Genomic DNA, 17,136 nt, shown 5'->3' on the forward strand with positions numbered 1-17,136 from the left:
TCTTCTAAATTAGAGCCATTCAGTTCCCAGCATGTTGCAGCAAAGTTCAACTATTTGAAGTGAAAACAGGAGACAAGTTACCTACAACAGTCAACATTTTGATTGAAGACAGCAACGCAAGGAAGTGGCTTGTTTGACCAGGAACAGCATATTTATTGGTATACTCCAACCTGAAATAAACATTAAAATGTGTAAATTTCATATTTTATTAGATTAACATTATTTCTGACAATACCTGGATGTTCTTACATGTTAAAATTTTCACTTAAAGATTACATGTTACAGTTTTAAAGAAAATCATAATTCCAACAGTAATTCTACTATTTATAAACAGCATTGCTTTCTGGCAAACTAAACAACGATTTCCTAAACAAGTAAATAACCAGAAAACAAAGCTGCTAAAGTCCCTTTGCAGGCTTATATTTTTCTATTCAGTGCTTATATTTTAGCTTAAAGGAATTAGAAAAAATATTATTGTGAAAAATGCAATGATTGAAAAAATCCCAAGCAAGCCAATCAAGGAGATAAACAAATGGGACAAAGAAGTGGGGAGACAAAACTGAAAAGCTAAAACAATTCAATAAGTATTAAGTAATTTAATTCTAATTCCATATCAAGAGCGTGCCAGATTCCCTAATCAACATTACACAGAGATTAAATTTTTGTTCTATAGAAATGAGTCCTATTTTCAATAGAACCGTTTTATTATCTAAATATAGCTATAATAAATTTAAATTTAGCTAAGTGCATTATCCATGATTATCCATTTGAAAAATTATCTTTAGCAACCAGAGAAAGTGTAGAATGGGAAAAGACTGAAGACAGCAGATAAGGACAGTACCGATGCTGTGCGTTTCCTACCATGCATCCCAGAAAACAAAGCATGGCGTCCCTCAAACTTCTTCAGATCTGGATGATAGAATATCTTTTTTTTTTTTAAATGTTTTATTTATTTCTAGGAGAGAGAGAGAGAGAGAGAGAGAGAGACAGCGTGAGCAGGGGAGGGTCAGAGAGAAAGGGAGTCACAGACTGAAACAGGCTCCAGGCTCTGAGCTAGCCGTCAGCACAGAGCCCGATGCGGGGCTCGAACCCACGAACCGCGAGATCATGACCTAAGCGAAAGTCGGACGCTTAACTGACTAAGCCACCCAGGCGCCCCTGGATGATAGAGTATCTTTTAAATAATCCTGCTTTGTAATTTTAGATATACAAAATAAAGCTAATTGATGACAGCAGTAGTTAAAAATAGATTATGACTTTGTTTTGAGTAAATGTATTTCAATATTCTGAATATTATGTGTAAATGGTAAATCTTTTTAGTCTTATCCCTACGCTCATATCCACATTTACAAATTTCATCCACTCTACAAGAGGTTTTACATCTTCCAAGGAAAACTAATTTGTACCTCTCTTATGGTATTTTTCATAAGGGAATTTTTTCAGAATTTTACCTATAATAATATAGGTAGCTTAGCATGTGCTTATTCTTTATTGTATTACATTGAGCAAGTTGTTTACCCTCTCTACACTATGCTGCATATTTGTAAAATAGGGATTAAATTAAAACTATCTCTTAAGTTGGTTGTAAGGATTACAAGAAAGAATACACATAAAGTACTTAGAATAGGACCTGGCACACATTAAGTTCTCAGTTAATTTTAGCTCTTTTGATTATAGAGAAGAGCAGAGGATAAAATGCATTCTTGACGGTTACATTCCATGTCTAACACAGCGCCTGGCACTTAGTAGCTCTCAACTATCTACTTTTGAATGAACAAATAACTTGTTCTAGAGAATTAGAAAAAAAGGAAAAGCAGCAAAGGAGTTTCATGGTGGAGGTAAGCAGTAAGTTTTTAAAACTAAGGACATTCAAATGGTATGAGGACTCAGGGGAAAAGGCACAGGATTCGATGGTCAGTGCATTAAAGTAACTTGGTTCTCCTAGGGATTTTATTAGCGCAACAGGTCATAGTAATAAAATATAAACAGGCCCAAAATCTCTGCTTAAATTTGGTTAATTAATACAATTTTTATATTAAGGAAGAGTAACAAATGTACACTTCTGTGTGTGTTAAATATGGTTAGTATATACTTTAGATATACCTGAAGAAATTTTAAAAATGCTTTCACAAAAAGTTTGTAAAACTTCCTAGTCTTTTCAAGAAAGGTTGTCATAACCAAATTATCAGTGAAGAAAGCTTTATCTTGTATGTGTGCTTTGAACTTCACTCCGTTTTTTCAAGGACTTTTCAATTGACAAAGGTATACTTAAGGACTATGATATTGTATTATGTATACATATGCATTATGCATGCACTATAAGCACATATATGGAAGTCTGTGAACAGAAAGAAACATCTTTTCTATGAACTTATCACAAACAAGAAATTAGATGTCAGAAGACCATGTAAGATGAGCATCTTGGATTCCTTTCCTCTTCTTTTTTGTGGCCTTTGTTCTACCCCTCTGGACTTCTTGAAGCTCCATTCTAGAAGAGTAGCTTAAGTAGAATGAGTAGCTCATTCTAAATTCTACCAGTGCCTCCATCTTGGTGGTAATGGCAGGTCCTTTCCCTGGACACAAGGGAGGTGGACATCCTTCAGATTGGTCCTTCTAGGAGGCAAAACTTTCTCTTAATATTATCAAGTATATACTCATAGCTTAATTTCAATGAATATGATAAACAACATGTTGGACTCCTATGGGATGAGAAAGAGTAATGAGAAGGAAATCCCATTGTGTAGCACATATTTTTCTTAGTGAAATACGAGCCAGTAAGAGGGCACCTGAGTAGAGCTGGAACCCAGATGCTTTTGGTCAGTGGAGTTAGACAACATCTCTCTACACACGTGTCAATCTGGATTAGGATTAGATGTTTGTGGGTACTGGGAAGGAATAAACTATGTGTATGTACTTTTGCATCCTGTGATTTTCACTAAAGCCAAGCCTTGCAAGAGAAAATATTTAAACTCTATCCACTATTGAGGTTGAGATATACCTAACTAACAGAGAATTGGGGGCCTAATGAAAGTTAGGTTTTAGGAGAGGATGTGCCAGAAGAGGATACAGCATAAGGAAAAAATATACAATGAATTAGATCAGTAACAACTCACAAAATGGTAGCAGGATATTGGGAATAGATATGACAAATAGCCAAACTGTCCCAACCCAACAACCCTAGTGGAATTAGTCTGGGGATGGGGGGAGGGGAGAGAGGGTATCTGTGTGAATTTTTAAAATTAGAGCACTTTAGGATTCAGTCAACTTCATGTGGAGGCCTCTTGACCCCTAACACCTTTTCTTACCTTGAAAAAACATTTTACCTGGTAAATAGATAATGATCTTTACCAAAAAAAATCAGCTGTCAACAGTAATGGTGACAAACAGTATAAGTGGTACTCTTGAAAAGTATAGGTGACTCTACTGAAATAGTTCTTCTTGGATCTTGGCTTCAAAGTTAGGGCTTGATTAGCTTATTTGCTTCATAAGAATGAAAACAAAGAGTTCTATTTTACTGGTGTTAATGTCCAAAAGCCAAAGAACATCAGAACAATTCTTCTTGAAAGAATTGAAGAAGTGGGGTTCATTGTTCACTGCAACAAGGAAGAAAACAACGCCATTGGGGAACCATGGGCATCTCAGTAGGAGGGTGTTAGAATTCATGTTAGAATTTGAGCTTATGCTAGCTGCTGTGGAAGGTTACGGAAACAAAGGTTTACTTAGGATTGGATCCTGTTAGGAAGCAGAAGTAACTCAGTAATTGGGAGTATTAATAAATCTTCTCTATAACAGGAGGAATCAAGTGAAGCTTGGCTATAATTGGCAAAGAAAGAGCAGTAACTCGTAATAGCCAGGATAGGTAAGTGTTTGGTCCTCTCTAAGGTTTAAACAATGTTCATGTTTTTGTCTGTGTTCAGACATGGTAGTGGAGTGGCCTTGTTTCCATGTTGATCCATCACAGTCACAGGAGCAGTCTTATCTGATGTTGGTATTCTGTGAAATTATTCATGCACAATAACCCACCAAGGCCTAGCTGTGAGTGGTGGACCAGCTACCAGATGTCTCTTTCTTACTGGTAACAACATTAGCTAAAGTAGTTACACAGTCAAATTTCAACAGCTTCAAACAGAACAGATATCCATTGGCAAATGTGGCAACTAGGTCCAAGAAACAATGCAGTCAAGCAATTACTTCCAAAGTGATTCCTAGATACATGGTACCTCACTGAAGATTCTAGAAAATACATGATCTTCTAATAGCGTATTGGATTTCCAGGGCCTATGCAGGTGGGGTCTTAGAGAATATAAGAGTTAATGTGAAACCTGAAATAATGAAATGGGTAGTGACATCCATGATATATGTATTAAACATAGGTACATTGAATAATTTAAAGAATATGAGAGAAACTTTTATATTAAATTCTTCATTTACATAGAATAAAAAATATTTATCTGTTATTTCTATAAAATCACCATATGTGTGATAACATTAAAGAGGACATTTGCTTTTGGCTACCCAACATCTATCTTCCCTCTTCCTTATAAGAGGATCCAGAGTTTCCTTTGGAAAAAAAACCCTCCACATTCCCAGTCTGAGTTTGGGTGGGACTTCATTCCCACTCAATCAACATATCTCATCTCCTTAGTTGTAGTGACTAGTTTAAAAATAGACACAACCTTCAAGAGGAGCCAAAGGAGACAAGACAACTAAGTGTAATGTATCCTGGATTTGATCCTGGAATAGAAAAAGGATTATTAGGTTAAAAAGAAATGTAAGTAAATCTGTAAGATACGGTCTTTAGCTAATAATACTGTATTAATAGAGGGGGCCAAGATGGTAGAATAGCATGGAATATTTTTGTGTGTCTCTCACCCCTGAAATGCAGCCAGATCAACACCAAATCATCTTGCATACCTAGAAAACTGATCTGAGGATTAACACAACAATCTGCACAATCTGAACCACAGAACTTGGCAGGTACACGGCATGGAGAGGTGAACTGGGGGAGAGAGAAGCCAGGGGAGGGCAGGAAGCTGTTTTTGCTTACAGAGAGAGGAAAGAGATGGGGGAAGAGTATGGAAAAAGCACCCCCTCCCGCCCCCACCAAAAGCAGGAAGAGTGGAAACAGATGCAAGGGACAGAACAAAAGAGGGGGAAAGGAAAAAGGAGTTTAAATTCCATTAAGACTCTATAAACAGAGGAGTGCAGAGTCTGAAACTCTGCAGCTCGATACCTGGAGGTACTCTGGTAGGAAGGGTGAATCCCCAGGAGCAGACAGTGAGGTCTGAGGGGTCATCCGACCACACAGGGAGAGGCGGTTCCCCTGCTAGGAGGACATTTTGTAGAGGCTGTGTAGCCTCCCCACAGGTAAAGATCCCAGCAGAGCCCAGAGAACAACCACATTCGCTAGTGTTGTAACAGCATTAAGGGTGAAGCCTCGCACCAGATGTGTGTTGTGATTTACCATAATCCCTGAAATTCTGCTGTTCCATGTTTGCATGAACTTTATTGGGGGCAGGCAGGTATCTGGCCATTGCTTGGCGAGACCCTCCCTCTGAGGGTGTGAGTGAGTCAAAGCCACAGTTCCTCAGAAGTAAGGGGTTAGGAAACACAGCCACTTATGAGATAAAACTCAGGAGAAAGGTGCCACCTGGCATCCTGATGACTTGGTCATAGAGAGTGTAGAACTGGGGAGTGGATAAAAGCCAAAGATAAGGGAGGGGTGCTTGATTGCCAGTCAGAGAGAGAACAGAGTTCTGATACTAGAGACTAGGTAGCTGGATGACTCCATTTTCACCCCTCCTGTGCTTGCACATACACGCCTACACACGCCACAATGATCCACCCTAAGCTAAGCAGCCTCATCTAGTGGAGAACAGAGCAGTTACGCTAAGCCCCACCCAGCTGGGCCAACTGTGCTCTTAAGGAACACCACAAGTCGCTCTGCCTGCTTACTTTTAAGACTATAGTTCACAATTTGACTTCTAGGGGAAACTGGATGTAATTTCAATTGTATTTCATTATGTGTGCGGGTTCATCTTTCCAATTATTTTCTTTTTCTTTTCTTTTCTTATTGTTGAATACATAAAGAGAAAAAATATTTTATTCATTTTTATAAAAATATTTTTAATTTTTTCTAATATAGTTTTTATTTTTTAAATTCTATTTTACTTTCAATCATTTCATTTTATTCTATTTTATTGTGTTCATTTTTTCTTTTTTTTTCTTATTTTTTATTTTTTATTTATTTATTTATTTTTTAATAGTTTATTGTCAAATTAGTTTCCACATAACACTCAGTGCTCATCCCNTTGTGTTCATTTTTTCAAGTTTTCAAACGTTTTCCTTTTTTTTCCTTTTTTTCCTTTTCTTATATTTCCCTTTTTTCTCTATTCTATAAAGCTTCTTTCAACAACCAGATCAAAACACACCTAAGATCTAGCATCCTTCATTTGATTTTTTGTGTTATTTTAAATTTTAAATTTTTTTTTTTTTTTTACTTTATTAAGTCCTTTTCTTCCTTCAAGATGACAAAACGAAGGAATTCACCCTAAAAGAAGGAACAGGAAGAAATAAGAGCCAGGGACTTAAATAACACAGATATAAGCAAGATGTCTGAACCAGAATTTAAAATCATGATAATAAGAATACTAGTTGGGGTTGAAAATATATTAGAATCCCTTTCTGAGGAGATAAAAGAAGTAAAAGCTAGTCAGGGTAAAATAAAAAAATGCTATAACTGAGCTGCAATTTCAAATGGATGCCATGGTGGCAAGGTTGGCTAAAGCAGAGCAGTGAATCAGTGATATAGAAGACAAACTTACAGAGAACAATGAAGCAGAAAAAAGAGGGAGACTAAGGCAAAAGGGCACAACATAGGGAATTAGAGAACTCAGTGACTCATTAAAAAGGAGTAACATCAGAGTCATAGGGGTCCTAGAAGATGAAGACAGAGAAAAAAGGGTAGAAGGTTTATGTGAGCAAATCATAGTGGAAACTTCCCTAACCTGGGGAAAGACACAGACATCAAAATCCAAAAGCACAGAGGACCCCCATTAGATTCAACAAAAATTGACCATCAACAAGGTGTGTCATAGTCAAATTCACAAAATATTCACGCAAGGGAAAAAAAGTCCTTAACCTACAAGGGAAGACAGATTAGGTCTGCAGTAGACCTAGCCACAGAAACCTGGCAGGCCAGAAAGGAGTGGCAAGAAATATCTAATATGCTGAATTAGAAAAAATATGCAGTCAAGAATTCTTTATCCAGCACAGCTGTCATTCAAAATAGGAGAAATAAAAATTTAGCAGACAAAAATTCAAAGAGTTCGTGACCACTAAACCAGCCCTGCAAGAAATTTTAAGGGGGACTCTCTGAGGGGAGAAAAAATGGAAAAAAAACAAAAAACAAACAAACAAACAAACAAAAAAAAACAAGGACCAAAAGCAACAAAGACTAGAAAGGACCAGAGCACACCACCAGAAACCCCAACTCTACAGGCAACATAAATGACAATAAATCCATATCTTTCAGTGCCCACTCTAAATGTCAGTGGACTAAAAGCTCCAAACAAAAGACAAAGGGTAACAGAATGGATAAAAAAACAAGATCCATCTATGTGTTGTTTACAAGAGATCCATTTAAAACCTAAAGACACCTTCAGATTGAAAGTAAGAGGATGGAGAACCATCTATCATGTTAATGGTCCCCAAAAGAAAGCTGAGTAGCTATACTTATATCAGACAATCTAGATTTTAAAATAAAGACGAGATAAAGACAGGCATTATATCATAATTAAGGGGTCCATCTACCAAGAAGGTCTAATAATTGTAAACATTATGCTCCAAATGTGAAGCACCCAAATATATAAATCAATTAATCACAAACATAAAGAAGCTCATTAATAATAACATAACAGTAGAAGATTTTAACACCCCACTTACAGCAATGGACAGATCAGCAAAACAGAAAATCAACAAGTAAACAATGGCTTTGAATGACACACTGGACTGGAAGGACTTAATAGATATATTTGAAACACTTCATCCTTAAGCAGTGGAATACACATTCTTCTCCAATGCACATGAAACATTCTCCAGAATAGATCACATACTGGGACACAAATCAGCCCTCAACAAGTACAAAAAAATCAAGATCATACCGTGCACGTTTTCAGAACACAATGCTATGAAACTCGAAATCAACCACAAGAAAAAATTTGGAAAGATACCAAATACTTGGATACTAAAGAATGAATGAGCTAACCGAGAAGTTAAAGAGGAAATTAAAAAGTATAAGGAAGCCAATGAAAATAATAACAGCACAGCCCAAAACCTCCGGGATGCAGTCATAAAAGGGAAGTTTATAGCAATCCTGGCCTTTCTAAACAAGGAAGAAAGGTCTCCTATCCACAACCTAACCTTACACCTTAAAAAGGTGGAAAAAGAACAGCAAATGAAATCCCAAGCCAGCAGAATTCAGGAAATAATAAAGATCACAGCAGAAATCAATGCTATCAAAAACAAAAACACAACACAACACTACACAACAAAACAAAACACCCAGTAGAACAGATCAATGGAACCAGAAGCTGGCTCTTTGAAGGAATTAACAGAATTGATAAACCCCTAGCCAGTTTGATCAAAAAGAAAAAGGAAAGGACCAAATAAATAAAATAAAGAATGAAAGAGGAGAGATCTCAACCAACACAGCAGAAATACAAACAATAATAAGAGAATATTATGAGCAATTATACACCAATAAAATGGGCATTATGGACAAAATGGACAAATTCCTAGAAATACATAAAGTACCAAAACTGAAATAGGTAGAAATAGAAAAATTGAACAGACCCATAACCAATAAAGAAATCAAATTAGTAATCAAAAATCTCTCTAAAACCAAGAGTCCAGGGCCAGATGGCTTCCCAGGGGAATTCTACCAAACATTTTAAAAAAAGAGTTAACACCTATGCTTTAGAAGATGTTCCAAAAAAATAGAAATGGAAGGAAACTTTCCAAACTCATTCTATGAAGCAAGCATTACCTTGATACCAAAAGACATAGACCCCACAAAAAGGAGAACTACAGACTAATTTCCCTGATGAACATGGATACAAAAATCCTCAACAAGGTACTAGCCAAACAGATCCAACAATACATTAAAAGACTTACTCACCACAACCAAGCAGGATTTATTTATTTTTTTAAAATATTTTTATTTATTTCTAGGAGAGAGAAAGAGAGAGACAGCGTGAGCAGGGGAGATCAGAGAGAGAGGGAGACACGGACTCTGAAATAGGCTCCAGGCTCTGAGCTGGCTGTCAGCACAGAGCCCGACGCGGGGCTCGAACCCACGAACCGTGAGATCATGACCTAAGCGAAAGTCAGACACTTAACCGACTAAGCCACCCAGGCGCCCCCCAAGCAGGATTTATATCTGGGATGCAGAGCTGGTTCAATATCCACAAAACAATCAATGTGATACATCATCTCATTAAAAGAAAGGACTAGAATCACATAATCCTCTCAATAGATGCAGAGAAAGCATTTGACAAAATACAGCATCCTTTCTTGATAAAAACCCTCAAGAAAGTAGGGATTTAAGGATCATACCTCAAGATCATAAAAACCATGTATGAAAGACTCATCACTAATATCATCCTCAATGGGAAGAAACTGAAAGCTTTCCCCCTAAGGTCAGGAACATGACAGCCATATCCACTCTCACCACTGTTACTCAACATAGTATTGGAAGTCTTAGCCTCAGCAATCAGACAACATAAAGGAATAAAAGGAATCCAAATTGGCAAGGAGGAAGTTAAACTTTCACTCTTGGCAGATGATATGATACTCTATATGGAAAACCCAAAAGATTCCACCCAAAAACTACTAGAACTGATCCATGAATTCAGCAAAGTCACAGGATATAAAATCAATGCACACAAATCGGTTACATTCCTATATACCAATTATGAAGCAACAGGAAGAGAAATCAAGGAATAGATCCCATTTACAACTGCACCAAAAAACATAAATACCCAGGAGTAACCCTAACCAAATAGGTGAAAAATCTATACACTAAGAACTATAGAAAGCTTATGACAGAAATTGAAAAAGATACACACACAAAAAATAGAAAAATATTTTCCAATCCATGCCCTGCGTTGGAAGAACAAATATTGTTAAAATGTCGATACTACTAAAGCAATCTACATATTCAATGCAATACCTATCAAAATAACACAAGCATTCTTCACAGAGCTGGAACAAACAATCCTAAAATTTGTATGGAACAAGGAAAGATTCTGAACAGCCAAAGCAATCCTGAAACTGTATTACAAAGCTGTAATCATTAAGACAGTATGGTATGGGCACAAAACAGACACTCAGATCAATGGAACAGAATAGAGAACCCAGAAATGGACCCACAAACGTATGGCCAATTAATCGTTGACAAAGCAGGAAAGAATATCCAATGGAATAAAGATCATCTCTTCAGCAAATGGTGCTGAGAAAACTGGACAGTGACATGCAGCAAAATGAACATGGACCACTTTCTTACACCATACACAAAAACAAACCCAAAATGGATGAAAGACCGAAACATAAGACAGGAAGCCATCCTTCCTCTAGGAGAAAGCGGGCAAAAACCTCTTTGACCGCAGCTGCAGCAATTTCTTACTCAACACGTCCCTGAAGGCAAGGGAAATAAAAGCAAAAATGAACTATTGGGACCTCATCAACATAAAATCTTCTGTACGGTGAAGGAAACAATCAGCAAAACTAAAAGGCAACCGGCAGAATGGGAGAAGACATTTGCAATCAACATATCAGATAAAGGGTTAGTATCTAAAATCTATAAAGAACTTATCAAACTCAACACCCAAAACACAAATAATCCAGTGAAGAAATGGACAAAAGACATGAATAGACACCTCTGCAAAGAAGACATCCAAATGACTAACAGACACATTAAAATGCTCAACATCACTCATAATCAGGGAAATACAAATCAAAACCACAAGGAGATACCACCTCACACCTGTCAGAATGGCTAACATTAACAACTCAGGCAACAACAGATGTTGGCGAGGATGTGGAGAAAGAGGATCTCTTTTGCGCTGCTGGTGGGAATGTAAACTGGTGCAACCACTCTGGAAAATAGTATGGAGGTTCCTCAAAAAATTAAAAATAGAACGACCCTACAACCCAGCAATTGCACTACTAGGTATTTATCCAAGGGATACAGGTGTGCTGTTTCAAAGGGGCACATGCACCTCAATGTTTATAGCAGTGCTACTGACAAGAGCCAAAGTATGGAAAGAGCCCAAATGTCCATCAATGGATGAATGGATAAAGAAGATAAGGTATATATATATATACCGTGAAGTATTACTTGGCAATCAAAAAGAATGAAATCTGCCATTTGCAACTATGTGGATGGAACTAGAGGGCATTATGCTAAGCAAAATTAGTCAGAGAAAGAAAAATATATGACTTCACTCATATGAGGACTTTAAGATACAAAACAGATGAACATAAGGGAAAGGAAGCAAAAATAACATAAAAACAGGGAGGGGAACAAAACATAAGAGACTCTTAAAATAGAAGAACAAACAGAGGGTTGCTGGAGGGGTTGTAAGATGGGGGATGGGATAAATGGGTAAGGAGCATTAAGGAATCTACTCTTGAAATCATCGTTGCACAATATGCTAACCAACTTGGATATAAATTTTAAAATAAATCATTTTTAAAAAGAAAATATATCAGCTCACTTCATTTAATCTTTCAAAGACACATTTTTCAAATATATGCATTTTTTCTAAACCTAAATGCTTTTACTCTATAAAACTATTTTAGTTAGAGAAGTATTTATATCTAACTATTCAACTACTGTAATCGTTTTTTTTTCCCCCTGAGAAAATCATCAGATAGTAGCTAGTTTTGGAAATTTCAAGTTAATACATGAATATTGAAGTATTTGGTCATCTAATAGAATAGGCAGGAAGTGTCACATTAGAACCTCACAGACCAGAGAAAGAAAAAAAATCTATCAACGGTAAAATCCTCAAAATATTTCCCTACTCCCCTCTTACTGAAAAAAAGAAGACATCACCACTCTCAAATCAAAAGTCAAATGGATGACTCAGTTATCACTAATTTTTCTCAACTTACCTGAAACTATAAAATAGTTTTTAAATTATTCTATCAACTTGGCATTATTGCCATTCCTAAAGTTATTCCATAATGTGGAAACAGAATAAAATAACCCTCCAAGTAGTAAATATTTCTAGTTTATTGTGCAGCAAAACAAATTTTGATTATCAAACCAGTATCTTTTCCTTCCCATTATGCCAAAAAATTTGATTATAACTGCAAAGAAAATATAAGCTGCAACTATATTATACTAAATACTGTGTATTCTTAGTTCAAAAGAATAATATTTCTTGCAAATTCATAATCATAGCATCTAACTTGAAGGACTACATTGGCATACAAAGATTCCACTACCTTCAAAAATTGTAGTCTATTCTATTTTAAATATCATCCAATATCCTTTAATAACATTAATGCACCGCCAAATTATTTTCTTTGTAGAACAAAGACAAGCACTTTTAAGCTTGTAAAGTGACTAATTTTTAATGTTGTTAAATTAAGTTAAGCAATTTAATGCAATTACTAAATGTACTGACTTCTCTAAAAATTGCAGCAATTAGAGAAAATGTTTCACTGTCTTTTATAATGCACATAAATAACTTGGCTTATGCAAAGTTATTTGGGTAGATTATTTTTTTGTTATTGTTTGTTTTTGTTTATTTTTTTGGTTTTGGTGTCAGGGCTGAATTTTGGTAGTCATTCTTATAGTCATAGCCAAATCCAAGAGTTTAGTCACAGGCTTGCATTCATCCAAATCAAACAAGAACATCTGATATTATAAAACTGGGTCTCTTTTTAGCTCTCATTTTGAGTTCATATTGTTAAAGTAGTACACATTGTAATTTTGCTTTATAGACACCACTGTCAGTGGTAAGGGTAGATTTCACCATAGATAAAACAACTTTGGTCTGAGTCAGGTAGCCTTTAGAAATGCCCATTGCCTGGAGAGGCCCTAGCCCTTAATTGCTAATCAAAGTCCAATTATAAATCTCCTGAACTTGTTGGAGTTAAGAGCGTCAGGAAATGACCCAATGACCCAATCCTTGAACAACAGGGCAGTGGACAATTACTTTCTCTCAAGGAGACAGGGAGATTGAAGTAAATGATATTGGTTCCTTCTAGCCTTAAATTGAATAAACAGGTGATAAATAAACAAAAAACACCTGAGTAAAGAGACTTACTGATGCACTATGATTAATCATCTCACTTCGGAACTAGATTTTCCATCAATAAATTGAGATTATTAATTCACCCATTTACTTTAATGTATTTTCAACTGCTTTCTTCTTGTTTTCTCAACACCAAAGCCTACGGCTGTCTTTTAAGATTATATTCATCCTTCATCTCCTCCCTCTCTCATTTACTCATCCAGGGGGATTACTATTTTGTTATACCAGGTGCAAGGTTGAACTAGTATTCTAGGCCCTAGGAATGCAAGGGTAAACAAAACAGGCATGGTCCCTGCTCTCTTGAAATCGACAGTCCAATAGAGATGGTCAATATTATAAACACAGTAAAATTTCAATTATTTCAGTAATGCTAAGTACTAAACCTATAAATAGGGGGATCTGATCAAGTCAGGGAAATCAGAGAAGGTGTCCCTGAGAAAGGAATCCTTCATCTAAACTCTGTGTTTACAGAAGTAAGCCTTAAGGAAAGAAACAAGGGAGCAAATGTAATCTATTCAAAAGAACATATCAGCACCCTACAGTGGAAGCACACATGTTGAACATGAAGAACTAAAAGAAAACTCAATGTGACTGAATGAAGGGGACTGCATATTGTATATTGAACCTGGAATGGAAGACAGGATTATAGTCTCAAAAGGGTTAGAAGCAAGAGACTATCTGATATGACTGGATTTGCATGTTATAAAGATGACTCTGCAACGTGCAGTGGGATTTGAAGGGAGGCCAACATGGTGGGTGAATTAGAAGACTATCAAAGTAGCTCAGGGAAGAGCAAATCATAGGTTAATCAGAGGATAGACTACAATGGAGGGAAGGTAGATAGATAAATAGGTTTGGGTGATGGATTGGTATGGGAGTATATTAGTTATCTATTGCTATGTAAAATATTACCCTAAAATTGAGTTTACAATAAATACATCATAATTTCTGTGGGTCAAGAATTAGGATATGACTTAGCTGGATACCTCTGACTCTGGCTTAGTCATAAGGCTATAATGAAAGCATTGATGAGAGATGCATTTACCTCAGTGCTTGGCCAGGGAAGGATTCACTTCTAAACCTAACTCGTGTGACTGCTGACAGGCCTCAAGTCTTCCTTGACTTTTGGCTGGAGACATCAGTTCCCCGCAACATGGACCTCTCCAGGGGGTACTCACAATATAGAAACATGATTTCTTTGTGTAAGGACAGAATAGGGAGAAGAACCAGAGCAAGGGAGCAAAAGAAGCCAAGCAAGAAGGAAATCATAATCTTTTTGTAACCTATTCTTGGAAATGACCTATCAACACCATACAGTATTCATTAGAATGACTCAGTAGGTCCAGTGCACTCACAAGGGGAGATTACCCAAAGGACAAACATACCAGAAGAGGGGATCAGTGGCAGCCATATTGGAGGCTGCTATACCACAGGAAGAGAAGATACAGGAGGCACTGTGGTATTAGTGAGAGTGGGAAGGATGGCAAAGGCCCAGGTCTGGAGAAGTTTTATTTTGGACATGGTGAATTTAAAAGGACAAGGCGCCTTTAATTCAATCAATATATATGTGTTTATAAAACAACTATTTTGTGCCAGGCACTACTCTAGGAGATGGGATATAATGGTGAACATAGAAAAAAATCCTTGCTCTCATCAATTTACCTTCTAATAACTAAACACAGATGATAAACATATAAACAAATTCAGATAGTGATAAGGACAGAAAGAAAATAACACAGGACAAAGTTGTGAGTTTCTCTTCAGTTTTGGTGTTACAACATGCTTTTCAGTGACCCAAGTAGGTTGTTAAAAGCCTTAAGATGTTTTCTAGATTCCCCATGTACTTGCACTGACTTTTTGCTTCTCTTAAGCATTTATCTAAAACTGATTTGTATTATAGTACAAGTCACCCTTTGTGTTACCTCCTCTCAACCCCCAAGATGCCTACATCTACCCCTTGGGACATGTGAATATTTCCTCATTTGAAAAACGGGTCTTGCAGTTGTGACTAAGTGAAGGATCGTGCAATACAGACACAGCCCTGAATTAGCCAACTGAGTCCTAAATGCCATCACAATAGTCCTTGTAAGAGACACTGAGAGAAGATATCTACATAGAAAAAGAAGAGGCAGTCAGTGTGACCATGGAGGCAGAGACTGGAGAGATGCAGTCACAAGAAATGCTAAAATCCACAAGCTGGAAGAAGCAAGGAGCAGATTCTCCTCTAAAGCTCCCAAAGGGAGTGCTGCCCTACTGACACCTTCATTTTGGTTTTCTGATCTCCAGAACTTCGAGAGAATACATTCCTATTGTTTTAAGCACCTAGTTTTTGGTAACTTGTTATAACTGTCACAGGAAACTAATCCACCTTTCCAATGTTATTCCCTATCACCAGATTCATGGGGTTTATCACAAGTTGTAATTATTTATTTACTCATTTGCTTACTGTGTCTCATCCCCATGAATGTGTAAGCTCCATGAAGATGGGGCCTTCCCTGCATACCTAGATCTTGGCATAGTGTCTAGCGTATATTACATCACTAGGAATTAACTGATAAATGAGTGAATAAATATCCTCTGTAAATAACAAGTCTTATAAGACAAGAGACCATGTCTATTGGCCATAATTTCCAATGCCTCCAGAACAGAGTCTAACCAAAGAATTATTGAACTAGGTTTGAGCTCTAGAAATCAGGGATTCTGGATTCTAGATATTATACTACAATTTAGTTATGTGGCGGCCTCACTTCTGCCTGTGTACACACCTAGTGTGTTGAAGTAAGTTTGTTCTTTATCAGTTTTCTTAGCCTGGATGAGGAGCAGGTCCAGACAGTATTCATTTTCTTATGCTGTACATCACCCACAGTGGTTGGCATATTTTAGGGGACACAAATAGTTAAGACTTTGGGGTGAATTAGAGTATCAGACTTAGTCATAACTAGAAAGTAACATATGTCCTTGAGTAAATTCCTAATGAATGCTGAAATGATATATTCTCAACTGAAAGGACACTAATCCTTAACTTCACACGGTGGTAGACCTGTGAACCACCTGGCCTGTAGGTGCTTACTGTGCTTATACCACGTGCTTATACCACGACCTAACTCAGCTTTGAGTACCGCATTAGGCAAAAGCACCACAACAACTCCATCACTTACCGGCCATGTTGAGATCATGACCTGAGCGGAAGAGCCACTCAGGTGCCCGACCATGTGATCTTGGACATGATATTTTACCTTTCTAATCCAAAGACTGATAATAATGCCTACCTTATAAGAGTGGTTCTGACCAAGAAACGAAATGAAGTAATCGAATAGTTAAACTTAGGAAAGTGCGTGAGTCAATAATGTATTGTTATTATTTTGAGCAAAAAACCTGCGCAGTGATTTTGAGTAAGTACTCGTACTTCCTTGGGCCTTCTGAAACAATGAACGGGGATACCAGACCTTATTACTGCCTCAGCGGGACCAAGTTTGGGAACCTTCGAACCAAAGCCATGTGAGGGTTCCACGATTCCAGGCCTCTTTCCTTCAGCAACCTACCAGTTAACGGTGTTATAATGAAGAGAGGGCAAACCGACGCGACAGGTTTTCTAGAAGAGTCCAGCACCAGCGGCAGCTCTTAAACCAGGCTCATTTTAGGCTTTTTCGCTCACACAGGTCACGACCTGAGACAGCGCGGGTCACAGGTGAGGCGGTCCACAAACTCCACGAGTGTCCCTAGGTTGCCAGGGCAACGTCGACGTCACTGCGTCTTCTCATTTTCCCGTAGGCAAGAAGCCCACACAGCTCAACGCGCAGGCGCCTCG

General features: G+C 37.3%; 1 long non-coding RNA gene across 5 annotated transcripts in view; it reads right to left on the minus strand.

The window, feature by feature from the left end:
• Positions 1-17,084, minus strand: part of LOC144242008 (uncharacterized) — a 79,020-nt gene extending 61,936 nt beyond the window's left edge. For 3 of the 5 annotated variants that reach the window (XR_013338259.1, XR_013338262.1, XR_013338260.1), the window contains exons 1-2: positions 16,871-17,084; positions 82-170 (exon numbers count right to left, since the gene is read on the minus strand). This is a non-coding gene — a long non-coding RNA (uncharacterized LOC144242008). The remainder of the gene's footprint in view (positions 1-81; positions 171-16,870) is intronic. The other 2 variants (XR_013338263.1, XR_013338261.1) reach the window with 1 other exon arrangement.
• Positions 17,085-17,136: the final 52 nt, after the last annotated feature.

Source organism: Crocuta crocuta, unplaced genomic scaffold (genome assembly GCF_008692635.1).
Source record: "Crocuta crocuta isolate KB4526 unplaced genomic scaffold, BGI_CrCroc_1.0 scaffold87, whole genome shotgun sequence".
Taxonomy (NCBI): Eukaryota; Metazoa; Chordata; class Mammalia; order Carnivora; family Hyaenidae; genus Crocuta; species Crocuta crocuta.